We start from the raw sequence: 24,155 nt of genomic DNA, 5'->3' as shown, positions 1-24,155 counted from the left end.
TAAAAAAAAAGAGAGAGAGAGAGATGAGTATTGTTCATAACTGTTTCCAATTCTGTTATCAGCCCGTCAAACGTATCCACGCCTCAAATACAGTAAAAAGAAGCTGAATACAGATAGACTCAATCAAGAATCAAGGAGGGCTCATTGGCAAAGTCCATTTGATGCCATTTAAAAATTAAGGCGTAATGATCGATTGAAAGATATTTCTTATTTTAAAATTAAGACATAATGATCGCAGAAAAGATATTCCCTGTTTATACTTTAATTGAGATAATCGAAAAAGAAAAAATATTGCGATAAAATGGAGAGAATTCTCAAAAGCGTGCCCCGTGTGAGGATCGAACTCACGACCTTCAGATTTCTAAATCAGATTATGAGACTGACGCGCTGCCTACTGCGCTAACGAGGCACCTGCTTAGTTTGTTCTGAAAATTAGCATCAAGTAATTAGAACACGCACCTTGAGTGGCTATCAAGGTGAGATATTTAGCGTGTAATATTGAATTCAAAGTAAGGCTTTTTACCCTCGATTCAGCAGGGAAATGTGTTGTAATATACCAGTCATCTTGGCACTTACCTCTTGCTCTTGGGGGTGGTTTGCCCATGTGTGGGAGGAGATGACTTACAATTTAGGTTGTACTTTGTTGTCACGGCCGGTGATGCAGTTTCAGTGAGAGTCGTTTAACTTGGAATACATTTCAGTCATTCCAAATTACAGGGAGTACATTGAGTCTAGTTTTTGATAATTGCCAATTGAAATGACTTTGAAATGACCGCGCGTGAAGAAAATGCAAAGGAGGAATTTTCTTTGCCAGGGGCTGTCAAAGCCACTTTAGGGATGCGCAGCTACGTGACCTTTGCAAACATACGTCAGTTCATTTTATGTCGGTTTCGATTTATAAGTTCTACTTAAAAAAACTTCAGCTGATAAGCCAGAGCTCAGAACGGTGCAATGTTATGGAGCCAAAGAGGAATGGAGGCCGACTGCAATTCTCGATATGACCAGAATTAGAGGTCCACAACTGATACGGTTTTTAGAGTCACGATAATATCAATAATGTGCACTGGTATCACGACAAAGTTCCATCACTTGTCACGTCATTTGTATGAGCCGCCCGATTAGCTCAGTCGGTAGAGCATCAGACTTTTAATCTGAGGGTCATGGGTTCAAGTCCCATATTGGGCGATTTTATTGTCTATCTTTTTGTTCAAGGCATAAAGGAACACAAAGTGAGGACAGGTGTAAAAGGTCATATCCTACACATCCTAAATCTCATTAATTCCCCAAATATACGTCTGCTCGCAGCCCACGCTCAAGAGCAAGAATGTAGTCCCAAGATGACCGGTATATTCCACCACATTTCCTAGAAGAGTAGAAGGATATAAAAACCTTTCTTTGAATTCGAAATTCCATGCTAAATATCTTGCATTGGTCAGATATCCAATCAAAGTGCGAGTTCTAATTACTTGTCGGTAATGAAGACCATGCTAAGTTTCAGCGCGTCAGTCTTATAATCTAATTTAGAAATCTGAAAGTTGTGAGTTCGATCCTCACACGGGGCAGACTTTTGATTTTTTCCTAAATAAGGGAAACAAAGAATATTTTTTAAACGATCATTATGTCTTAATTTTAAAATGGTATTAAATAGAATTTTCTAATTCTTGATTGAGTCTACTGGTATTCAGGTTATTTATATTCCAGCAATCTTGTTTTAAAAACTTCTTTTCAAAGTTAATTTCCTAACGGTTGACCAAATCGTGGTAAGTACTAATTAGTTTTACAGCCTAGGGATGCACCGTAATAATTCGAGTTAGAGCCCGGAGCGAAAAATCGACAAAATACTAGAAAACGGCATGTTGTTTGGTAGCAAAGGCTTTATGAGGTGAGAGAGGATGATCTATGATCAGGCTAACGCCTCAAGTACTGCATAAAAAATAGTGTTTTTTTTATTGAGTGAATATGATTTTATACACCTTGCCTCACTTTGTGTTGCATTGTGTCTTGAACAAAAAACAAAACATAGAATCGCCCAATATGGGACTTGAACCCATGACCCTCAGATTAAAAGTCTGATGCTCTACCGACTGAGCTAACCGGGCGGCTCATACATATAACGAGACAAATGATGGAAATTTGTCTTGATGCGGTGCACAGTACTAATATTATCGTGAAACTAAAAACAGTACCAGTTGTGGACTTCTAAATACTCGCTAATACCAAAAAATGCAGTTGGCCTCCATTCCCCTCTGGTTCCATATCGATCCATAACAATGCACCGTTTTGAACTCTGGCTTATTAGATGCAGTTTATTGAAAGGAAAAGTTATGAATTGATGAAAAAAAAATGAATTGATGTTTGTTTGCAATTTACTCCGTGTAACTTGCAACGGAGTGACTGGAATGTTTTTCAGGTTATACGACTCTCACTGAAACTGTATTCAGTTACTGGCTGACAACAAAGTACAACCTAAATAGTAAGTCGTCTCCTCGCAAACACGGGCAAACCACGCCCAAGAGCAAGAAGTAAGTGCCAAGATGACCAGTATATTACAAAGCATTTCCTAGTAGAATCAAAGGGTATAAGAGCCGTACTTTGAACTCAAAATTCCACGCTAAATATCTTGTCTTATTAGCCATCAAAGTGAGAGTTCTAATTACTTGTCGCTAAATGAATACCATGCTACCTGTAAATTCCAGCCCAAACCCAACAGGTGCCTCGTTAGCGCAGTAGGCAGCGCATCAGTCTCATAATCTGAATTAGAAATCTGAAGGTCGTGAGTTCGATCCTCACACGGGGCACATTTTTTAGAATTTTCTCCCTTTTATTGAAACCTTTTTCTATAGAGGCTGCACGCATGCCAAAGGGTTTCAAGCATTTCAGAAAATGTTCCCAAGATTGACGTGCATCACGAGCCATATATCTTTTATATTCACAACTGAATGCTAACGTGTCATGTAAATAATTTTCACCAGAACATCTCAACAGATTTCTAAAGTTAATGCACCAATTGGAAGCTAAGTGAATGCAAATCTCGTAGTACGTGACGATTTTCAGGCTACCATGCGATAAATAGCTAAAAAAAATCATGTCATATTTCATTGTAATAAGCGTCAAATTGGCTGTTAACCGTCTCAAACCACATGGTGTTTTCCAATTCTTTTCTCTAATGATATCTCCACAGAATTCTACTTTCAATACGTCAGTTAATTAAAAGCTAAGTGAATACAGATTCGACAATGATGATGAGATAAAGATTCACTGAGTACCTCAACTGGCCAAGACTCGGCCATTTGCAGTGTCGAAGCACCGTATCCAGCCAGGGCTGGCTGACATTCGGCCACTAATCATACTAAAATGGCCTGAAGCAAAACTGCAACGAAATATTTTTCCTTCCAAATTATCCCTTTATGACAGCTCTCTTGCTCTGTTTTATCAAAATAGCATGAGCTATGTAGGTATATGTAGGGGATTAATGAGATGTAGGATATGCAGGCATATGTGGGGGATTGATACGATGCAGGCAGGCTATGTAGGTGTATGTTGGGGGTTAACGAGATGTAGGCTGTGTAGGTATATGTGGGGAATTAATGAGATGTTGGCCGTATAGGTATATGTGGGGAATTAATAAGGGTGCAATGCTATGGATCGATATGGAGCGAGAGAGGAATGGAAGCGAACTGCTTGCATTTTTTGGTATTAGCGAGCAACTAGAAGTCCGAGACAACTAATACGGTTTTTAGAGTCACGATAATCTGAATACGGTGTCCCCCATCAAGACAAAGTTCCATCTTTTGTCACGTCATTTGTAAGAGCCGCCCAGTTAGCTCAGTCGGTAGAGCATTAGACTTTTAATCTGAGGGTCATGGGTTCAACTCCCATGTTGGGTGATTAATTATATTTTTTGTTTTCTGTGCAAAGTGATGCAAGGTCTATAAAGTCATGTCCACTCAGTAAAAATGGCACTCTGTCCTCAGATCTGCTGTTCTTGAGGTGTTAGTCTCATTAAGTCTTTACTACCAAATATGTATACCGTTTGCTGGGCTACAATATTCCTTTGTGATGTATCATATCGTAATATTTTAATAGCGCTATGAAATTCGGGCATTTGGCTCTTGGTATTACAAATGAAATGTTGGTGAGGGTTGCAACCTTCTGGAAAAGGCTGAGACTGAAAACCAGTACCTGTATACCAGTGGACTCAATCAAGAATCAAGGAGGGCTCAATGGAAAAGTCTGTTTAATACTATTTTAAGTCATAATGATAGTTAAACGACATTATGCCTTGTTTTCTTTGATAAAAATAAGCGAGAAAGAGCAAAGATTTTGATGAAAGATAAAAGTCTGCCCCGTGTGAGGATCGAACTCACGACCTTCAGATTTCTTATTCAGATTATGAGACTGACGCGCTGCCTACTGCGCTAACGAGGCACCTGTAGGTATTGCTCTTAAACTTAGCATGGTCTAGCTTTTCATTAACGACAAATAATTAGAACTTGCACGTTGATTGGCTATCAAAGCGAAATATTTAGAGTGGAATTTTGAATTCAAAGTACGGCTTTTACACCCTTCGATTCTGCTGGGAAATATGTTGTAATGTACCGGTCATCTTGGCAGTTCCCTCTTGCTCTTGGGCGTGGCCTTTCCCATATGTGCGGGGAGACGCGTTACAACAAGTATGTTTTACTTTGTTGTCAGCCGGTGATAGAGGTTCAATGAGAATCGTATAACCTGGAAAAGATTTTAGTCACTCCATTACAAATTACACGGAGCAAATTGACTCTTGTTTTTGCGTATTGTCAATTGAAATGGCTTTCAACTGATAAGCGTGTAGAAAACTGCAAAGCTATTCAATTAACTGAGGAACTTTCTTTGCCAGCGACCCTCAGAACCGCTTCAGGGGGGCGCAGCCTTTAACGTGATCTTTGGAGTCATACATCAATTCATTTTATGTTGGTTTGGAGTCACAACTTCTTCTTTAAAAAACTGCATCTAATAAGCGCGAGCTCAAAATGGTGCATGGAGCCAAATAGGAACTGAGACCAACTGGAATTCTCGGTATGATCAGAATGTGAAGTCCACAACTGATACAGGTGTTAGTGTCACGATAATATCAATAATGTACACCGCATCAAGACAAAGTTCCATCATTAGTCACCTCATTTGTATGAGCCGCCCGGTTAGCTCAGTTGGTAGAGCATCAGACCTTTAATCTGAGAGTCAAAGGTTCAAGTCCTATATTGGGCGATAATTCTAATTTTTTTGTTTTCTGTACAAAGTGAGGCAAGGTCTATAAAGTCATATCCACTCGGTAAAAATGGCACTCTGTCCTCTACTGTTCTTGAGGTGTTAGTCTCATAAAGTCTTCACTCCCAAATATGTGTGCCGTTTGCTGGGCTTCAATTTTCTTTGAAATGTATCATATCATAGTATTTCACTTGCGCTATGAAATTTGGCCGTTTGGCTCGTGGTATCACAAATGAAATGTTGGTGAGGGTTACAACCTTCTGGAAAAGGGTGAGACTAAAAACCAGTACCTGAATACCAGTAGACTCAATCAAGAATCAAGGAGGGCTCAATGGAAAAGTCTATTTAATACTATTTTAAGTTATAGTGATAGTTAAACGAGATTATTACTTGTTTTCTTTCATAAAAATAAACGAGAAAGAGCAAAGATTCCGATGAAAGAGAAATAATCAAAATTATCATATGACCCGTACGGCCCCGCGCGCAATTTCCTTGGAAAACCATAAGAAAAAAGGTCCCGTATGAGGGCAGTACGCGTCGAAGTGATAGGGCCAGAAAAACCCGTACGGCCCTACTAGAAATATGTGCGGCCCTACTAGAAACGCGTTTAGCAAAATCGATGGGAGTTAATGGCAAAAACAACTTTTTTTGCTGCAAAAGTTTGTTCTCTTCAAGATGAGTGATGAAAGTTAACATTCTGAGAGTGAATTCTACTATCCAGGCGACCTATCCGATGCAGAACTACTCCGAAAGCTTTGAAAGAAAGTCAACACGCATCGCAAACGAAGAAGTTCACAACTTCCTCAGAAGCCAACAACAAGCAAACCTTAGGCGTTCAAGAAAACAACTTTTCTGGATGAACTGTCCGACAGTTAACCTTTGGAATAAGCAAACAGTCTTGAGGCGAAACTTCTTTCAGTGGAGAGCATCAAAGAATTCATCGTGGGTCAAAAGCAAGAAAACCAGCAACGCGAAGAAAACAAAGTACGATATAAGCTTAAATCAGTTAAATGTTTTCTTCGAGTTTCCAGAGTTTCTGGGAGAAGTTGGTTAAACCAGAGAAATGACAAACATACCTTGTGTACAGTAGGATAAATTGCTCTGCAGTTTCTACTTCAGTGTTCTTTGAAGAGACAAAACTGAGTACGAACACAATTTCATTACCGTACAGTTCATCCAGATAATAAAACTCGCTTGTGTTTAATGGTGTAATTTCCGCTACACAGCAAAGCCGGCAAAGTCAGTAGACCCAGGCACTGTTTGCGAGACCCAACATCGGCGTCATTAATATTGAGTTGCTGGTTCTCCCTTGTACAAGAAAATCCAAGATGAAGAAGATTTGTGAACAATTTCAGTGAAGCGTGAAGCGAGCGTTTGTCCCTCGCTAAGTTTTTGATGGTTTTGACATATTGTTGACAGCTTTATGTCAACTTTCTGTTGGCTTTTTAGCGTAAATTGTAATTGTGGACTTTACATGAGAAAATGAGTCGTGTTTTCGATGACTTGTGAGTTTCTTGTTCGACGCGAAGAAATAACTGACAAGTTTTTATTGTAGTTGTTCCGCGCGCGGCCGTCTGATCTTATGTAATCGCGTCCTATTTAGGTTCAAACAGAAGTTTCAAAATTTTCAACACAAGTGGTCATATGATAAAATGCTTATTGACTGAGTAAGGTCGGGCCGGACGGAAAAATATTTGGCTCTCGGTCAGAACGTACGGACCGAGCGCAGCGAGGTCGGTACGTCCTGACCTCGAGCCAAATATTTTCCCGTCCGGCCCTCCCACTCAGTCAATAAGTACATAGTCTGCCCCGCGTGAGGATCGAACCCACGACTTTCACATTCCTAATTCAGATTATGACACTGACACGCTGCCTACTGCGCTAACGAGGCAGCTAAGGGGTTTGCTCTGATACTTAGCATGGTCTTCATTAGCGACAAGTAATTAGAGCTCGCACTTTGATCTCCTATCAAAGCGAGATATTTAGAGTGGAATTTTGAATTCAAAGTACGGCTTTTACACCCCTCCATTCTGCTGGGAAATATGTTGTAATGTACCGGTCATCTTGGCACTTACCTCCTGCTCTTGGGCGTGGCCTTTCCCATATGTACAGGATACGCCTTTCAACAAGTATGTTTTACTTTGTTGTCAGCCGGTGATAGTGGTTCAATGGACAGGAAGTTATTGGTATTTGCGATGAATAGTAAGAGACATTATTCCAATTTTGTGTGCTTTATTTACGGATTAGAAGAAAAGAACTCAAAATCAGAAGTTATCTTTGCCGTTTCCCGTCTGCCGTTAACGTCATGCTTAACCTCTCTAATGAGAGTCGTATAACCTGGAAAACATTTTAGTCACTCCATTACAAATTACACGGAGCAAATTGACTCTTGTTTTTGCGCGTTGTCAATTGAAATGGCTTTGAACTGATACTGGCGTGTAGAAAACTGCAAAGCTATTCAATTAACTGAGGAACTTTCTTTGCCAGCGACTCTCAAAGCCGCTTTAGGGGGGCGCAGCCTTCAACTTGACCTTTGCAATCATACATCAATTCATTTCATGTCGGTTTGGATTTAAAACGTCTTCTTTAAAAAACTGCATCTGGTAAGCCCGAGCTCAAAATGGTGCATGGAGCCAAATACGCATGGAGGCCGACTGCAATTCTCGGTATGATCAGAATTAGAGGTCCACAACTGATACAGGTGTTAGTGTCACGATAATATCAATAATGTGCACTGGTATCACGACAAAGTTCCACTATTTGCAACGTCATTTGTATGAGCCGCCCGGTTAGCTCAGTCGGTAGAGCATCAGACTTTTAATCTGAGGGTCATGGGTTCAAGTCCCATATTGGGCGATTCTATTTTTTGTCTTTCTTTGTTCAAGACACAATGCAACACAAAGTGAGGCAAGGTGTATGAAATCATACTCATACAGTAAAAAGCACTATTTCCTATGCAATACTTGAGATGTTAGCCTCATCATAGGTCTTCTTCTCTTGCCTCATAATGCCTTTACTGCCTTTACTACCAAACAACATGCCGTTTTCTAGTACTTTGTTGATTTAGCGTCCCGAGCGCCAAATCGAATTATTACTGTGCATCCCTAGCCTGTAAACTAATTTGTACTAACCGCGATTTTGTCGACTGTTACGAAATTAACTTTGAGAAGACGTTTTCAAAACAAGATTGTTGGAATATAAATAACTTGAATACTAGTAAACTCAATCAAGAATCAAGGAGGGCTCAATGGAAAAGTCTAGTTAATGTCTTTAAAATTGAGAGATAATAATCGTAAAAAAAATATATTCCCTGTTCATACTTTAATTGAGATAATTGAGAGAGAAAAAATATTGCGATAAAAGGGCGAGAATTCTCAAAAGCGCAGCTGTAACGTGACCTTTGCGATCATACATTAATTCATCAGATATGTCGGTTTGGATTTACAGGTTATTCTTTTAAAAACCTGCTTCTGATAAGCCAGAGCTCAAAACAGTGCAATGTTATGGAGCCAAAGAGGAATGGAGGCCAACTGCAATTCTCTCTACAACTGAAACGGTTTTTAGTTTCATCAATACTGTGCACCACATCAAGATCAAGTTCACGCCATCATTTGTCTCGTCATTTGTCTCCTGATTTGTGTGAGCCGCCCGGTTAGCTCAGTCGGTAGAGCATCAGACTTTTAATCTGAGGGTCATGGGTTCAAGTCCCATATTGGGCGATTTTATTGTTTGTTTGTTTTCTTAATTTTTCTTATCATAGTCTCTTGCTACGGTGCACGCCCTGTAAAACTAATTAGAACTTGCCACAATTTGATCGACTGTTACGAATTTAAATATCAAAAAGAACATTTCTTAGTTCGATTGAAGTTCAACCTGTTTATTAATGAAAGTTTTTAGTTAAAAATCAGAATATATTTGAATGAAAAAGATGAGTATCAAGTCTATAATTTGTTTCCACTGCTGTTATCATCCAGCCCCAACGCAATGAAAAAACCCTGAATACCAGTATCAAGAATCAAGAAGAGCTAAATGGAAAAGTCTATATAACACTATTTTAAAATTAAGACATAAAGGATCGTTTAAAAGATATTCCTCGTTTTCTTTAAAAAGAACAAAAAAAGAGATTTCGATAAAGAGAAAAAAACTGAAAAGACTGCCCCGTGTGAGGATCGAACTCGCGACCTTCAAATTTCTAATTCGGATTATGAGACTGACGCGCTGCCTACTGCGCTAACGAGGCACCTGGAAAACAACCTTTGAAACTTAGCATGATCTTCATTAGCGACAAGTAATTAATTAGAACTCGAACTTTCGACAGCCATGAATTCAAAGTACGGCTATTAGCCTCGACTCTGCAGGGATATGTTTTGTTATATACCGGTCATCTTAGCACTTACCTCTTGCTCTTAGGCGTGGGCTGCCCATGTGTGCGAGGAGATTACTTTCAACAAGTATGATGTACTTACATGCTGAGCCGGTGATACAGTTTCAGAGAGAGATTATGATATCTTGGTTTCAGGGAGAGTCGTATAACCTGGAAAACATTTCAGACAGTCTATGTTGCAAAAGCAAAACAACAACGACACATTTTTCCTTCTAAATTATCTCATTATGACAGCTCTCCTCCTGTGTTTCATAACAGCAAGGGCTATTCATCGCAGTCAAATTCCCTTTGTCGACACACCACCACTGACTCCACTAGTGACGCCAAAACTAACTCCACTAGGGACGCCATTTTGAATTCCCCTTTGATTTTAAAACTTTTTTCCTACTTGATTGGAAATTACAGGCAAATATAGTATATTAAAAACATGTAAACCAAGCTAGGCAGGCCAGAGTAATTTCCTTTTCCACTTTTAGCTTAACTGAAATGGGTCAAAATTTGGCATCTTTAAATAATCCAAAAACAACACTGACGTTTCTTAATGGATTTTATTATTTCATTTCCTTTTGATAATTTGCCCGATTAGGGGTTCCAGGGGGAGTGAAGAAACTGGCCAGATATCAGGAGTCTGAATAGCAGCGATATCTTCGAGATCTATATCATTTGGTATGGACATTTTGAGATGTAAGCTGTGTTGGTATATATAGGGGACTAATGAGATGTAAGATCTTTAGGTATATGTGGGGGATTAATGAGATGCAGGCTGTATAGGTATATGTGGGGGATTAATGAGATGTAGGATGTGTAGGTACATGTGGGGAATTAATGAGATGTAGGATGTGTAGGTATATGTGGGGGATTAATGAAATGTAGGATGTATAGGTATATGAAAGGGATTAATGATATGTAGGATGTGTAGGTATATGTTGGGGATTAATGAGATGCAAGAGATGACTTACAATTAGGTTATCTGACTTTGCTGTCAGCCAGTGATACAGTTCCAGTGAAAGTCGTATAACCTGAAAAACATTTCAGTCACTCCGTTGTAAATTGAACGGAGCAAATTGATTTTATCTCGGTTTAGATTTTGGTTTTCCTTTTAAAAAACTGCATCTAATGAGCCAGAACAGTGAAATGTTATGGATCGATATGGAGCCAGAGGGGAATGGAGGTCAACTGCATTTTTCGGTATTAGCGAGCATTTAGAAGTCCACAACTGGTACTGTTTTTAGTTTCACGATAATACTAATAATGTGCACCGCATCAAGACAAAGTTCCATCTTTTGTCTCGTCATTTGTATGAGCCGCCCGGTTAACTCAGTCGGTAGAGCATCAGACTTTTAATCTGAAGGTCATGGATTCAAGTCCCATACTGGGCAAATATATAGATCTAGGCCAGGCTAAAAGCGTAGCTCCTAGGCCGGGTTGTCCAAAGCCCCATTAAGCTAACCCAGAAAAAGGTAGAATTTTGATTTGAGTTTTGTAACTTTGCGGTGAAGTTTTCTGTATATTGTTTGGCCTTCCGTTTTGAGTTTAAATAATCACCCTATACACAAAACAAAACAGCAAAAAAACATCTGTATAGAAGAAAAAGTTATAATTTGGTTAACTTTTAATCCCGGGTTAGCGTTAACCGGCTTCCGAGCAATCCTGCCCTGTTTCCAACAAGTTAACCTAATATGAGCCTGCGATCCAATGGATAACCAGCACTTGGTCAGCGGTCAACTTAAAAAACACGTGACCTCGAGGAGCTGTAAAGTTGAGCCCGCGACATGGTCACGAGATACTGATCAGCGGATACCTTGTTTTGACAGGTGTCAATTGATCATAACATGGATGTCCAATATCAAGGAAGCGCACGGTAAACCAAGGCTGCATGTCTGTCAACCTATTATTTGGAGTATGGCCGCCATGTTGGGCAACTGCGTCGCCGTCGTCACCGTCGTGCGTACGCGCCCACGAGCTAGCCATTACAACTATGAGAAAATCAACTCATGGGTTTCTTTTTCTTTCCTACATGAGTATGGGGCTCCGCTTGACGGCCCTTCGCGCCGCCGGAGCTCCGCTATAATTCTATTTTTTATGCCTCATCCGGATAGGTTATCCTCTCTTGCCTCATAGAGTTTCAAGCACCAAAAAGAACTTGTCGTTTTCTAGTACTTTGTGCATTTAGTGCCCTTGGGGCTAAATGGAATTATTACGGTGCATTCCTAGCCTGTAAAACTAATGAGGACTTACCACGATTTGATCGACTGTTATGAAATTAACTTTGAGAACAAGTTTTAAAAAGAAGATTGTTGGAATATAAGTATCAAAAACAACATTTCTGAGTTAGACTGAAATTAAATATATTTATAAAGGACCATAAATGAAAGTTTATGGTTAAAAACCAGAATACATTTGAATAAAAAAAGACGAGTATTGCTCATAATTGTTTCCAATTCTGTTATCAGTCCGTCAAACGTATCGAGACCTCAAATACAGTGAAAAGAACCTGATTACCAGTAGACTCATTCAAGAATCAAGGAGGGCTCAACACGCAGGGGCCAAACCACCCCCCTAATGTTTCATGAAGGCTATATTTGCGTGGTTTATATATTTCTGAACCAAGTTTGGCAGATGAGCTTTCTTTGTTCTCCAGTTTATTTTAATTTAGAAGTTGTGACAAAATGTCAGATTATGACGTCATAATTGATGACGTCACCAAAACGTGCTATAATGTTTTGTAAACTCTGATGTAAAGATTATGTCACTGGAAAGGCTTTGACCTGAGGAGTAAAATGCCGGAAACCGTTTTTTGCTATGATGATTATTTTTTGAGATATGGTAAATGAAATATTTTTTTGCTGTGCCCCCCGGAATTTGCTTAATCATACTGTCCTTCTTAAGTCAGTCTCTCTGCTTTATTTTTTTCAGTTTTATTCTGGGAAGGCTAATAATCTAGAAAAACAGAAAGCTTGATGTTGTCAAAAATCGTATGGTTTTAGACATTTGATTTTCGGCTTTTTTAGGATGGTATTAACAGTAAAAAAACGGGTGACGTCACAGGTTATGACGTGACAAAACTAATTTTAACGCAGTAACACTAGAGGGATAATTTTTTATTCCGATTTTCTTCTTTACTTTTGCTTTAGTCATCTGGCACATCACATGTGCAACATAGCTACATTTGCTGGAACAAAATTACGGCTCCAGTTTGGGGATTTTTCTCAAGGGGGGGACCCCATATTTTGCAGAGTTATTTTTCATATTTAAAAATGCCATATTTCATTTAATTTTAGTGATATGGACAAAATTTTTCCGGTTTCAGCTCCCCTTGATGTGCTCTTTCGAACACATTGTAAAAAATATGCATATTAAAAACTTCAAAAGTGGAAAAAACATGACGTCATCACTGTGACGTCACAACTTTGACATTTACTGACATTTTTCACATAAATATAATTGGCAATATTTCTCCTGCTCATCTGCCAAGTTTGGTGTAGAAAGAGTCAACACTTTTTAAGTAATGCGAAATAATGTGAAATATCCAAGAACTGACGAAACATTTGGGGGGTGGTTTGGCCCCTACGTGAATGGAAAAGTCTTTTTGATACCATTTGAAAATTAAAACGTAAGGATCGTTTGAAAGATATTTCTTGTTCTTTTCAGTTGAGATAATCGAAAGAGAAAAAAGATTTCAATAAAAGAGAGAAAGTTCTTAAAAGTCTGCCCCGTTTGAGGATCGAGCTCAAAACGTTAGATTTCTAATTCAGATTATGAGACTGACGCGCTGTCTACTGTGCTAACGAGGCACTTGAAGGGTTTCCTCTAGAACGTAGCATGGTCTTCATCAGCGACGAGTAATTAGAACTCGCACTTTGACTGGTGAGTGAGATATTTAGTGTGGAATTTTGAAGTCAAAGTACCGATTTTACCCTCGATTCTGCTGGGAAATGTGTTGTAATATACCGGTCATCTTAACACTTACATCTTGCTCTTGGGCGTGGTTTGCCCGTGTGTGCGAGAAGATGACTTACACCAAGTAGGTTGTCCTTTGCTGTCAGCCGGTGATGCAGTTTCATTGAGAGCCATTTAACCTAGAATACAGACCCGTCACTCCATTACAAAATACAGAGAGTGAATTGGGTTTAGTTTTTGTTAATTGTCAATTGAAATGGCTTTGATTGACCGCGCGTGAAGATAATGTAAAGCTTTTCAGTGAACTGTGGAATTTTCTATGCCAGCGACTCTTAAAGCCACTTCAGAGACGCTCAGCTGTAACGTGACGTTTGCAATCATACATCAATTCATTTACTTATTTCGGTTTCAATTTACACCGCTTCTTCTCTAAAAAAACCCATCTGATAAGCCCGAGCTCAAAACTGTGCAATGTTATGGAGCCAAAGAGGAATGGAGGCCGACTGCAATTTTCGATATCACCAGAATTAGAGGTCCACAACTGATACGGTTTTTAGAGTCACGATAATATCATTAATGTGCACTGGTTTCAAGACAAAATTCCATCATTTGTCAGGTCGTTTGTATGAGCCGCCCGGTTAGCTCAGTCGGTAGAGCATCAGACTTTTAATCTGAGGGTCATGGGTTCAAGTCCCATATTGGGCGATTTTAATTTTTTGTTTTTTGTTCAAGGCACAATGCAACACAAAGTGAGGCAAGGTGCATTAATAGGCAATTGACCAAGCGTGAGGTCAAGATGGCTGGATATTGTTCAAGTTCTTTTTTTGTGTGTTTATGGACCGAGACGGAGTCGAGGTCCATAAACACGCAAAAAAAGAACCAGGCCAATATCCAGCCATCTTGACCGAACAAGCTTGCATGATGAATAATACATTTATTTTATGGCTTTCGGAGAAATTTTTCCTGCGGGACACAGCGGCTAGTCCCGAGCGGGCAAGATAGCTCCGTCTTGCCAGCTCGGATAGCCAATCACAGCGCAGGATTTGATTCATATTGTCCGGTCACGGAGCTAGCCATATAATAAAGGGTCATATCCACTCAGTAAAAATAGCGGTATGTCCTCTGTTTTACTTGAGGTATTAGCCTCATCATAGATCTTCCTGTCTTGCCTCATTAAGCCTTAACTACCAAAAACCATGCCGTCTTCTGGTATTTTGTTGATTTAGCGTTCCGGGCGCTAAATCGAATTAGTACGGTGCATCCTTAGCCTCTAAAACCAATTAGTACTTACCAAGATTTGGTCGACTGTTACGAAATTAACTTTGAGAAAAAGTTTTAAGAAAAGATTTTTGGAATATAAATAACCTGAATAAAAACAGACTCAATCAAAAATCAAAGAGGGCTCAGTGGAATAGTCTATTAAATTAACAAATAAAGAAACGTAAGCCGTGTATTACACTGTGATAAAACACGACGGGCATTTGAGAACACGAGGGAAATGTAAAAAACACGAGCCGCAGGCAATGCGGCGAAAAACATAAAATACGCCTCTTCTATGTTTTATACTCTGATAAAACATGGGTTTTTGACCAATCAGAGCGTGCGCAGGGTCCTCTCTATATTATAATACTATTTCAAAATTAAGACATAATGATCGTAAAAAAAGAAATTCCCTGTTTATACTTTAACTCAGATAATCGAAAGAGAAAAAAGATTGCAATAAAATGGAGAGAATTCTCGAATGTCCGCCCCTTGTGAGGATCGAACTCACGATCTTCAAATTTTGTAATTCAGATTATGAGACTGACGCGCTGCCTACTATGCTAACGAGGCAGCTGAAGGGTTTGTATTGAAACTTAGCATGGTCTTCATTGGCACAGTTAGTAACTGTGTTCATTGGTGACAAGTGATTAGAACCCACACTTTGATCGGCTATCAAAGCGAGATATTTAGCGTGGAATTTTGAATTCAAAGTACGGCTTTTCAGCCTCGATTCTGCAAGGAAATTTGTTGTAATATACCGGTCATCTTGGCACTTACCCCTTGCTCTTGAGCGTGGTTTGCCCATGTTTGCGAGCAGATGACTTTCAATTTAGGTTGTACTTTGTTGTCAGGCGGTACTAATGTTTTCCAGCTTATACGACTTTCATTAAAACTGTATTAGCTTGTATTGAATACAAGCTAATACAGTTTTAATGAAAGTCGTATAAGCTGGAAAACATTTCATTCACCCCATTACAAATTACACCCCCCCCCCCCCCGTGCCTGCTTTATAGTTTGTTTGTTTGTTTGATATTAGGGCTGCCTCATGACTGGATGCCTCAATGGTGGTTTTTGTTTGTTTGACGAGAAGAAAGACACGTTTTCATGTTCACACAAGCTGCCGTGGTCAGGAGTAAAAACGGGTAAGAACCTAAAACTAAAATTATTGCCGGGGCTCCTCCATATAATAATTCACCCATGTAGCTAGACTCAAAAGAGTTGTGTTTCAGTTTCTTTTTTGTTTTCGCAAACGCGCGCCGTGTTCAACTTGAGCTTCACTGAGACACGAGCCGAAGAAACGCATTGTGTCACATGGGTAGGAATGGCCGCAAAATGCAGAAATGGCGGTAACTCTCAAATTAACGAAGTACTTGGGGCTCTAGTGCTATAAGCACGGTCATTCCGTTAAAAATTTACACCATTTCAGCGACCTTTTTTGAATGAAAATACTCGAATAAAGGAATTTAACTAGGCCAAGGTGCATTTGACGATTATTTCTGTTTGAATTGTAGACGAAAGGTTGTCGTTTTGTCAATGAATGGCTAAAAACCTCGTAACACGGGTCATTACAGATTTAACAAAAAGTTTTTATTTTCCTCATGGTGTTTCATCTGAGGACAAGTATTGATTTAATAACGCAAATCAATAACAACACAGTTGATTAAAAATTTAGCATGGTTCCATGTGCGGTGCCACAGGCGGTGGATCATACGGGGGTAAAGGGGTGAGGATAAACGGTACATTCCATGTTAAGGAGGGAACCAAACTTATTGTGTTGGTGAGCCAGCGAGGTGTTGAACGTCCTCCGCAATACAGAAGTGGTGGCGATGGGGGATCATTTGTGTTTTTTCCTTCCAACAGTATCCCCCTCAGTATTGCTGGCAGGAGTGGAAGGGAGCAATATATGAGACGGCGGACCAGGACAAGCGAGTGACGCTGAAGGATTGATGCTTGGCACCGTTGGACAGTGCGGCCGGTTGACTTGTGTTGAACCATGAGTTTGGTGGGAATTAGTTGAAGGATACAGTGGCGCAGGATTCAGTGGTGATGGTGAATGCTTCAATCACAGCCAGGCAATCATGCAGTGCAATGAATCGGCAGCGCAATCATTTCTAAACGGTGGAAGAGGCGGATCTCAAGATTATCGTGACTGTTGCGATGGCGGGTTTGGTGGAGGTGGAGCATCATCTATTTATGTACCAGGGGAAGGGGGGAGGTACTCTGGTAGAAGTGTTAACGGAAGCTTTGCAGATACCGTAAATCCTCGAATTAGCGCTCGGGGCCCTTATTTCAAATTTAAGAGAAGACGGGGGGCGCTTGTTTATTTTTTTCCAAATCGTGACCTGACATGATCATTTTTTTAATAAATCATTTGCGCGTAAACAAAAACATAAGCTTTTTATCGACATAAAAACCTAATCCTAAACTTTAAATCGCGGCACCGTTAGTATTTGTACTTTTTTCCAAACTTTACGTGTTCATAAACTGAAACAATGCACAAATCTGATACCACACCACGAAACCCGTATACATCCTTTGCTGCCTCAGTACTCCACAAAATGGGGGGAGCGGAGGGGGGCGGTTAGTTTAAATTTTGGCCGATAGGAGGGGCGCTTATTTGAAGGGGGCACTAATTCGAGACGGGGGGCGCTAATTCGAGAGGGGGGGCGCTAATTCGAGGATTTACGGTATCTTCATGTCCGGTGGTGGCGGTTCGTTTGTTCCCACTAAAACGTGAAATGCGGAGACAGGAGCATGCGACAAAGGGGATGGTTACGTCACATTTCGCTTCTTGGGTTATAACAGGCCTTGAACCTTTCATAGACTTTCATGAATTTAGAATGGAAACATAAATACATGTAGTAACAGAATAACAAAGACAATGATGATCAAAGATTGAGAACAGAACTTGTAACTTATAGAAGTTAAATGAGTGTCAGTTAAATATATTATAAAATTCACCTCTTTAAGGTTTTTATTATCACTAGAATAAAAGCTATATATAATGCAGTTAAGTCTCTATAACAATCACCCTTGAGCAGGATAAACTGATCGTGTCGATAAGAGTAAATTGAATGCTTATCGATGTATAGTCGCGACTTAAACCCTGGCATTTAAAACTAATGAAAGAGCAAACAGATCGATAACGCAGTTTTAGTTTAATCTCAAGCTCAAAATTTCTCACGCTTGTCCAATCCTGCCTTCTCTTCAAAACAAGAACCTGAAATGACCAAAATTCTTCATTTCCTAGAGAACGTGTGCCACGACGGTTGCATTGATTACAAATGAATCACTGAGAAATGAAATGATATGCAGGACAGCTCCATTAAGATCGATGCATAATAATCTTGACGCGAATCGAAAATCAAAATCGTAAAATATACTAAATTCAATATTTACTAGGCATATAGTCCTTGGCGTCGCCGACGGCATTGCTTAAGCTCCCATTTACATGGGAGGTCAGTCTCTGATCCTAAGAGGCTGCTTGTGTGGTTTGCTCATGTTCATCCCGAGAACGATCGATCGCAGATGAGAGTATCGTAAAAAGCCGTAAACAATAATTGCGGCTCCTCGTCAAGGTTCTTTGATAACTCAGCTATAAAGTCGTCAAGCGTTTCGGTACTGAAGTGTGTCCCTCCTGCTGGAACTATCTCGTTTACGTTACTTCACTGATCAGTACCTTTTCATCTTTATACCAATAACTACACGCCAATCGTTTACATCTTCTTCTTCATGATCAGTACAGCTGAAGGTTTTGAACACTTAAAGGCCATCGTCATCAATCGCGTGCTTGATCATTCGATGGGTTGATGCTCGGGGCTTTTCCTCTCTAAACCAAGTAGTAATTACATTGCTTTTTCCATAGCTTCCAATTCTCGCGGACCTCGCTACTTGATTGACTTCAGATCAAATCTAAATGTTGCAGTGACAATGATACCTGGAGGAATAACATTGTAGATTGCGTTGCTTTCGGCGGCGAGGCGCCGGAGGTTTTTTTCGCGGCATTCGCAGACGGTATACGTTGTCGACGAATTTGAACTACCCTTTCGCTGCAACATGTAATATTAGATCGCAGAAAGAACCTTACAATGAACCATGCCAATCAAGGCTTAATCCGACTACTGTAACTCAAGATAAAAATGGTGAACGCGTATATTATATTACTTTATAGCATAAATTATATAGTCGTTACAGAACATAAGCGTGCATAAAGAATGTTTGGCAAATTAACATATTAAAACGTTACAAGGTTTGTCCGCCATTTTGAATAATCAAATCAAGCCAGTGTCAGAAACTCGTCTGTCCGGTTTGACCGTGACGTAAGTGTTTTCTCATTGGCTCACATCCAAGTCTTTTGTTGTTTCGCTTTATAAGTGCGACACCACCCGGATGGTTGGGTGGCCAATTAATTCTACCGCAATGTACATATCTTTCCTCATCTCACTTAATCTCTCTTAAAACAATACCTCCTGCATAGATAGTCAAGTATTGTACTTCAACGCCCCCCCCCCCTCCACCAAATATAAGTAATATAATCAACTATTCTATCTCAACTCCCCCAATATCCCCTCCATGCCTGCATTTCATTATTCCCCCTCATAAACCTACACAGCCTACATCTCGTTTATCCCCCACATATACCTACACATCCTACATTTTATTAATCTCCCACATATACCTACACCTACTTACATCTCATTTATCCCCGACATACACCTACACAGCGTACATCTAATTAATTTCCCATATATACCTCCACATCCTACAACTCATTTATCCCCCACATATACCTACACACCTTACATCTCATTAAACCCCCACATATACCTACACATCCTACATCTCATTAATCCCTTACATATACCCACACATCCCACATCTCATTAATCCCCCACATAATCCTATACAGCCTACCTCTTATTGATCCTCCACATATATCTACACATCCTGCATCTCATTAATCCCCCACATATACCTACACAGCCTACATCTCATTAATCCCCCACATATACCTACACATCCTGCATCTCATTAATCCCCCACATACACCTACACATCCTACATCTCATTAATCCCCCACATATACCTACACATCCTACATCTCATTAATCCCCCACATATACCTACACATCCTACATCTCATTAATCCCCCACATATACCTACACATCCTACATCTCATTAATCCCTTACATATACCCACACATCCCACATCTCATTAATCCCCCACATAATCCTATACAGCCTACCTCTTATTGATCCTCCACATATATCTACACATCCTGCATCTCATTAATCCCCCACATATACCTACACATCCTACATCTCATTAATCCCCCACATATACCTATACAACCTGCATCTCATTAATCCCCCACATATACCTAAAGATCCTACATCTCATTAGTCCCGTATATATACCAACACAGCTTACATCTCAAAATGCCAATATCAAATGTCAGAGATCTTGAAGATATCGCTGCTATTCAGACTCCTGATATCTGGAAAGTTTCTTCACTCCCCCCCCCCCCCCTCCACCAAATATAAGTAATATAATCAACTATTCTATCTCAACTCCCCCAATATCCCCTCCATGCCTGCATTTCATTATTCCCCCTCATAAACCTACACAGCCTACATCTCGTTTATCCCCCACATATACCTACACATCCTACATTTTATTAATCTCCCACATATACCTACACCTACTTACATCTCATTTATCCCCGACATACACCTACACAGCGTAAATCTAATTAATTTCCCATATATACCTCCACATCCTACATCTCATTTATCCCCCACATATACCTACACACCTTACATCTCATTAAACCCCCACATATACCTACACATCCTACATCTCATTAATCCCTTACATATACCCACACATCCCACATCTCATTAATCCCCCACATAATCCTATACAGCCTACCTCTTATTGATCCTCCACATATATCTACACATCCTACATCTCATTAAACCCCCACATATACCTACACAGCTTACATCTCATTAAACCCCCACATATACCTACACATCCTGCATCTCATTAATCCCCCACACATACCTACACATCCTGCATCTCATTAATCCCCCACATATACCTACACATCCTGCATCTCATTAATCCCCCACATATACCTACACAGCCTACATCTCATTAATCCCCCACATATACCTACACATCCTGCATCTCATTAATCCCCCACATATACCTACACAGCCTACATCTAATCAATCTTCCACATATACCTACACATCCTACATCTTATTTATCCCCCACATATATCTACCCATCCTACATATCATTAATCTCCCCAATATTCCTAAAGAGCCTACATTTCGCTAATTCCCCACATATACCTTCACATCCTACATCTCATTAATCCCCCACATATACCTACACAGCCTACATCTCGTTAATCCCCCACATATACCTACACATCCTGCATCTCATTAATCCCCCACATATACCTACACACCCTACATCTCATTTATCTCCCACATATACTACACAGCCTACAGCTACTTAATCCCCCACATATACCTACACAGCCTACATCTCATTAATTCCCCACATATACAGTGTGCGTCGCTTCTGGAGTCATTTCAGGTTATTAAGATTACTTGGAACACGTAAATTGAAATATTTTTCGAATTATAGTAAACGTCATGTCATAGATCTTATTTCAAAATGGCTGCCAGTGACTGTTATCAGGTCAAGTTTCCTCAACACCCCTTGAACCCCTTATGGTGCAATATCAAAAGGAAATAAAATAATACAATACTCTAAGAAACTTCGGTGTTTTGGAATAAAGACGGCAAAGTTTTGACCCATTTCAGTTTATGCTAAAAGAGATTTACACGTGGAAAAAAAAAATTACTCTGCCCCCCTCCCCCGGGGAGGGCACTGCCATATATGGGGTATATAGGTATGTGCCGCTGTGAAGGATATGGTTTTCAAGCAGTTTACTCTAGGATAGGGCATATAAATCAGAGCGTTTGGGTCTAGAATAGGGTATCATTTTTCACAAAACTGACTAGCTGGTTGAAGAGTTTATCTAGACCATCTAATCATTTATCTAGACTATCTAAACCAGGATATTGCCACTCAAAAATAGAAAAAAATCAAATCGGGAAGTTCAAATTTACGCAAATCAGCCTCAACTGTGTCGATATATGGGGGGATTTGGAGAGTTTACACTAGTATAGGGTAGCAAAATTCAGCTGAACTAGCTCTGGTATAGGCTAAGGGTTCCAGGGTGCCAGCGGCACATCCCCACCCAGAAATTCCCAAAGTACCCCTCTCCCGGCTCTGGCCTGCCTAGCTCGGTTTACATGTTTTTAATATACTTTCTTTTATTCTTTACCTGTAATTTCTAATCAGGTAGAACTAAAGCCATAAAATTCAAGGGACAATGTCATGAATTGCGCATGTGCGACCTTTCGATCGAAAGTTGAAAAGTTCAGGGGAACTTATTCGCTTCAGTCGAGCGGCGGGCACTCCGGAAATGAGTGTCCGGCCTTGTCTTTATTTTAGCAGTGGAAACCCACCTTGCGAAACCCACACAACGGAAACTCACTGAAATCGCGTTAGATCGGCCTGAAGAGCTGGCAAACAACCAAGAATACAACACAGCAACAGGGTAAGTAGATTTTATTCACAAAATATAAGGAAAAATTAGTTTTAAAGCAAAACCGTTCCGTTCCCATACAAGCCTTTGTAAATTCAAACCGTTGTAACACAACACCTAGCCTCCATATAATGCAAGGCGAGAGTCACGTTTCGCGTATTCAAACTCGGTCGTTATGTATATATACGTAATAGTATATGTCGGCCTTATATGTCACGTCGCGCTGAACGTTCGCATAAAAGTACCAAAAAAAGATAAAATGTTAACTCCTCACATTATGACCTTGGGCCGTCTGTGAGTTGTGAAGTTGAATGATACATGGCTCGTGTTGCAAGACCAATCTTGGGAACATTTCCTGAAATGCTTGAAACCCTTCGGCATGCCTGCAGCCTCTACAGAAAAAGGTTTCAATAAAAGGGAGAAAAATCTCAAAAGTCTGCCCCGTGTGAGGATCGAACTCACCACCTTCAGATTTCTAGATCAGATTATGAGACTGACGCGCTGCCTACTGCGCTAACGAGGCACCTGATGGATTTTCTCTGAAACTTAGCATGGTCTTCATTAGCGACAAGTAATTAGAACTCGCACTTTGATTGGCTATCAAAGTGAGATAATATTGAATTCAAAGTAAGGCTTTTTAACCTCGATTCTTCAGGGAAATGTGTTGTAATATGCTGGTCATCTTGGCACTTACCTCTTGCTCTTGGGCGTGGTTTGCCCGTGTGTGCGAGAAGATGATTTATAATTTAGATTGTACTTTGTTGTCAGCCAGTGATACAGTTTCAGTGAGAGTCATACAACCTGAAAAACATTCCAGTCACTCCATTACAAATTACACGGACCAAATTGAGTCTAGCTTTTGCTTATTGTCAATTGAAATGACTTTGAACTGACCGCGCTTGCAGATAATATAAAGGTTTTCAGTTAACTGACGAATTTTCTTTGCCAGCCGCAGCGACTCTCAAAGCCACTTCAGAGATGCACAGCTGCAACACGATCTTTACAATCATACATTAATTCATTTTATGTCGGTTTGGATTTATAACTTTTTCTGACGAAAATACATCTGATAAGCCAGAGATCAAAACGGTGGAATGTTATGGAGCTAAAGCGGAGGAATTAAGGAAAGGCCTATTGCAATTCTCGGTATGATCACTATTAGAGGTCCACAACTGATAAGGGTTTCCGTGTCAAGGTAATATCAATCATGTGAACCGCATCAAACAAGGTTCCACCAGTTGTCTCGTCATTTGTATGAGCCGCCCGGTTAGCTCAGTCGGTAGAGCATCAGACTTTTAATCTGAGGGTCATGGGTTCAAGTCCCATATTGGGCGATTTTATTTTTTGTCTTTGTTCAAGACACAATGCAACACAAAGTGAAGCAAGTTGTATAAAATTATATCCATACAGTAAAAAAGCACTATTTCCTATGCAGTACTTGAGATGTTAGCTTCATCCGAGTAGATCATCCACTCATAAATCCTTTACTATCGAAAAACATGCTGTTTTCTAGTACTTTGTTGATTTACTGCCCCGGGCGCTAAACCGAATTATTGCATCCCTAGCCTCTAAAACTAATTGGTACTTACCACGATTTGGTCGACTGTTACGAAATTAACTTTGAGAAGAAGCTTTTAAAACAAGATTAGTGGAATATAATTAACCTGAATATCAATAAACTCAATCAAGAATCAAGGAGGACTCAACAAAAAAGTCTATTAGATACTAT

The 24,155-nt window shown here is 39.9% G+C and overlaps 13 non-coding genes and 1 pseudogene across 13 annotated transcripts; 10 read left to right on the top strand and 4 right to left on the bottom strand.

Moving 5' to 3' along the window:
- Positions 1 to 323: 323 nt before the first annotated feature.
- Trnam-cau (transfer RNA methionine (anticodon CAU)) lies at positions 324 to 409 on the bottom strand. The gene is given in 2 exon segments: positions 324 to 359; positions 373 to 409. It is a non-coding gene; the product is annotated as a tRNA-Met (tRNA).
- Positions 410 to 1,112: 703 nt separating this feature from the next.
- Trnak-uuu (transfer RNA lysine (anticodon UUU)) lies at positions 1,113 to 1,185 on the top strand. The gene has a single exon. It is a non-coding gene; the product is annotated as a tRNA-Lys (tRNA).
- An 841-nt stretch (positions 1,186 to 2,026) lies between these two features.
- On the bottom strand, positions 2,027 to 2,099 carry Trnak-uuu (transfer RNA lysine (anticodon UUU)). Its single transcript has one exon. It is a non-coding gene; the product is annotated as a tRNA-Lys (tRNA).
- A 613-nt stretch (positions 2,100 to 2,712) lies between these two features.
- Positions 2,713 to 2,798, top strand: Trnam-cau (transfer RNA methionine (anticodon CAU)). The gene is given in 2 exon segments: positions 2,713 to 2,749; positions 2,763 to 2,798. It is a non-coding gene; the product is annotated as a tRNA-Met (tRNA).
- Positions 2,799 to 3,814: 1,016 nt separating this feature from the next.
- Trnak-uuu (transfer RNA lysine (anticodon UUU)) lies at positions 3,815 to 3,887 on the top strand. Its single transcript has one exon. It is a non-coding gene; the product is annotated as a tRNA-Lys (tRNA).
- A 455-nt stretch (positions 3,888 to 4,342) lies between these two features.
- Positions 4,343 to 4,428, bottom strand: Trnam-cau (transfer RNA methionine (anticodon CAU)). The gene is given in 2 exon segments: positions 4,343 to 4,378; positions 4,392 to 4,428. It is a non-coding gene; the product is annotated as a tRNA-Met (tRNA).
- Positions 4,429 to 5,171: 743 nt separating this feature from the next.
- On the top strand, positions 5,172 to 5,244 carry Trnak-uuu (transfer RNA lysine (anticodon UUU)). The gene has a single exon. It is a non-coding gene; the product is annotated as a tRNA-Lys (tRNA).
- A 2,783-nt stretch (positions 5,245 to 8,027) lies between these two features.
- On the top strand, positions 8,028 to 8,100 carry Trnak-uuu (transfer RNA lysine (anticodon UUU)). Its single transcript has one exon. It is a non-coding gene; the product is annotated as a tRNA-Lys (tRNA).
- Positions 8,101 to 8,890: 790 nt separating this feature from the next.
- Trnak-uuu (transfer RNA lysine (anticodon UUU)) lies at positions 8,891 to 8,963 on the top strand. Its single transcript has one exon. It is a non-coding gene; the product is annotated as a tRNA-Lys (tRNA).
- Positions 8,964 to 10,934: 1,971 nt separating this feature from the next.
- Positions 10,935 to 11,007, top strand: Trnak-uuu (transfer RNA lysine (anticodon UUU)). Its single transcript has one exon. It is a non-coding gene; the product is annotated as a tRNA-Lys (tRNA).
- Positions 11,008 to 14,160: 3,153 nt separating this feature from the next.
- Positions 14,161 to 14,233, top strand: Trnak-uuu (transfer RNA lysine (anticodon UUU)). Its single transcript has one exon. It is a non-coding gene; the product is annotated as a tRNA-Lys (tRNA).
- Positions 14,234 to 16,472: 2,239 nt separating this feature from the next.
- LOC145466096 (uncharacterized) lies at positions 16,473 to 18,178 on the top strand (annotated as a pseudogene).
- A 4,685-nt stretch (positions 18,179 to 22,863) lies between these two features.
- On the bottom strand, positions 22,864 to 22,949 carry Trnam-cau (transfer RNA methionine (anticodon CAU)). Its single transcript is given in 2 exon segments — positions 22,864 to 22,899; positions 22,913 to 22,949. It is a non-coding gene; the product is annotated as a tRNA-Met (tRNA).
- Positions 22,950 to 23,687: 738 nt separating this feature from the next.
- Positions 23,688 to 23,760, top strand: Trnak-uuu (transfer RNA lysine (anticodon UUU)). Its single transcript has one exon. It is a non-coding gene; the product is annotated as a tRNA-Lys (tRNA).
- The last annotated feature ends 395 nt before the right edge of the window (positions 23,761 to 24,155 follow it).

Source organism: Orbicella franksi, chromosome 13 (assembly GCF_964199315.1).
Source record: "Orbicella franksi chromosome 13, jaOrbFran1.1, whole genome shotgun sequence".
In the NCBI taxonomy this organism is placed as follows: domain Eukaryota; kingdom Metazoa; phylum Cnidaria; class Anthozoa; order Scleractinia; family Merulinidae; genus Orbicella; species Orbicella franksi.
This window is presented reverse-complemented; position numbering and strand designations above follow the sequence as displayed.